Source organism: Cnephaeus nilssonii (assembly GCF_951640355.1).
Source record: "Cnephaeus nilssonii genome assembly, chromosome: X".
In the NCBI taxonomy this organism is placed as follows: domain Eukaryota; kingdom Metazoa; phylum Chordata; class Mammalia; order Chiroptera; family Vespertilionidae; genus Cnephaeus; species Cnephaeus nilssonii.
This window is the reverse complement of record NC_137071.1, coordinates 85,128,504-85,130,991: the sequence shown is the minus strand read 5'-3', so window position 1 is coordinate 85,130,991 and position 2,488 is coordinate 85,128,504. Positions and strand designations below refer to the sequence as shown.

Genomic DNA, 2,488 nt, shown 5'->3' with positions numbered 1-2,488 from the left:
ATACTATGGTGTGAAAAGTTGTAAAATCCAAATGTTTTCTGTGTCACTTAGCAAAGAAAGGACGAGGGAGAATGCTTTACCAAATTATACCTCCTACTCCATCCTGGACCAATTTCTGATCACCGGCTCAGTTCCTGTGCTTCCAAGTTATCAGCCTGTCCCATTCAGCCTTACTTCAACTCTTAACTCCCTTTGCATCAAGAGTCTAGTTTCTTTTCTGCAAGTTAATCCTAATTTCCAGAAAACTGATTTTCTGATTTCATGTTGATCCTAACACACTTTAAATAAAAGAAAATGCTATAATGCTTAAAATAATTAGAAGATGGTGACTAGATTCCTTTACTGTTATGTAAGATGCATTTCAAGTGCTTTGCAAATACATGGAAAGTAGCAAGAAAACTTAGACTTTAAACCTGGATTCCTTAACTAATTACTACAGGACAAAAAGATGACAAAAGGCCATAAAACATGCAAATTTTGAAGAAAAGAAAGCTTCACAACAAAACAAACGTTTACTAGATTATAAAACACTCCCTTTACCCACGTATTGCTTTATCTCTGAAACATCCGAGTTCTTTTCCTTGATAACTTAGGCTGTAAGGAATGAGTACTTTGCAGTAATCTCTAGTAGAACTTGGCATCTTTCATGTATGAACATTAACTGAATGTTACAACTGGATCTTAAAAGAAGGTTGCCAGTTTTACTTTTTTGAGCCTCTCTAGGGTTTTGAAGGCTTTATATCAGTTTGTCTTTTGGAGTTGCTATCTTTGGAATTCTCTCCACTTAGCAGTTTGTCTGGAGATGAGGACATAGCAGATAACAGATATTCATCTGGGGATCCTTTTGGCAGGGTTGGCTCTATTTGTTTTTCATCCACCTCCTTGCAAAGATTTAATGCTGATAACCTATCTTGCTCTTCTTGGTTTTCTCTCTCAAAAAGTACATGTCCCAAATCTAACGGTGTTTGAGTGATGGCGACTTCTGTTTTTTCTTGGTCTGAGGAAGCTTCAGGGAACATTCTCCCTCTTTTTGCAGAAGAGCCTGGATCCCCGGCTGTTTCAAACAAAGATTCCTGTTTTTTTCTTTTGGGAACATCTTTTTTACTGCTCTGTGGGTAAGATTCTTCATTTTCTGTCTCAATTATCTGTGTCATATCTGATATAATGCACACACTCACTCTGTTGCCACGAGGCTCGACTGCAGCTTCTCTGGAGTAGGAAATGCTGGCTTTAGGTTCCTCCTCTTCATCATTCTTGCTTGGTTTCATTTTGACTTTTCCTCCAAGGCACAATTCTGTACCACTGGCACATAACTGAGGCATAGGTGACTCTATTGAAGACATTGCACCTTGTTCTTGAATTGCATGACATATTTGAGAAGAAAGTGTTGGAATATCTTCCTTAATTTCTGTGCCTTGGCACATAGGGCTCTTTATATCACTACTGTCACTCTCCTTAGACATGGAGCTTTTCTTGCCTTCTTGCACAACTTCTGATAGTGATACTGGCCCATACTGAGATATAGGTGACAAATACTCCTGGATATCGCCAGTGTTTGTTTGTTGGTTCATTCTTTTCGTTTGTGACCTGGTTGTGACTCGATTAGATGTTCTGGCATACATGGTAGAAGCCCAGCCAGTTTCCTCATCAAAATTAATATCAAAGCTTATCTTTCTTGCTAGTTCTCTATCACTTTTCAGTTGTCTTTCTATCTCTCTTTTCCTTTTTTCTGCCTCCTCTGCCAATAATTGCTGTATGTATTCTTCACTGGCTTTGTTTTCTTCTTCTGCATTAGCTCGTTGCAATGCCTCCATCTTGCATTTCTCCTCTTCGTATTCTCTCCTCAATTCTCCAGGTTCACTTATCAGATGAACTGGCTGAACGTCATCATAACTTTTTTGTGATTCTTGGCAAGAGACTCTCAGATTACATTCTTCTGGATAGTGTTTTTGAATTTTCTCCCACAATTCCATATTGACAAGGGTATTTCTTCGGGTATTGTACCAGGTCCATCCAGAGATCCAAAAGCGACAGAAGGGACAGCATAAATTCGACTTTTCTACAAGGGATTGAAAGCATGGCTTACAGAGCGTGTGATCACAAGGTAGTGTTACAGGCTCGATCAGGATTTCTAAACAGACCTTGCACTGGTATTCAGACAAAGGAGGGATGGCCTCTTCAGGTACTGCCATTTTAATGTGCTAATTAGATATAGTCAACATCAGCACCCAGAAGAGAAAGAATAGTATTTCCAGCCCAATTATGGAGCAAGACAATGAACAGTTTTGTGTTTAAATATGTCCCGCAGCGTGTCAGAATTCAGAGATTTGGAGCATCAAACATGTCTTAAGGCAAGAGGGATTCTGCAGGCCAAGTAAACAGTACTACCATGTAAGGCGGTGTATCAGTCCAAGTTTAGGACAAACGTCCGGTAAGAAAATTAACGGTTCAGTAAGAAGACCTCGGCCGTTGATCCAAGACAGTAATG

At 39.5% G+C, this 2,488-nt stretch overlaps 1 pseudogene across 1 annotated transcript; it reads right to left on the bottom strand.

The window, feature by feature from the left end:
• Nucleotides 1–644: 644 nt before the first annotated feature.
• LOC307096030 (E3 ubiquitin-protein ligase RNF168-like) lies at nucleotides 645–2,195 on the bottom strand (annotated as a pseudogene). Its single transcript has one exon. The product of its transcript is annotated as an E3 ubiquitin-protein ligase RNF168-like (transcript).
• Nucleotides 2,196–2,488: the final 293 nt, after the last annotated feature.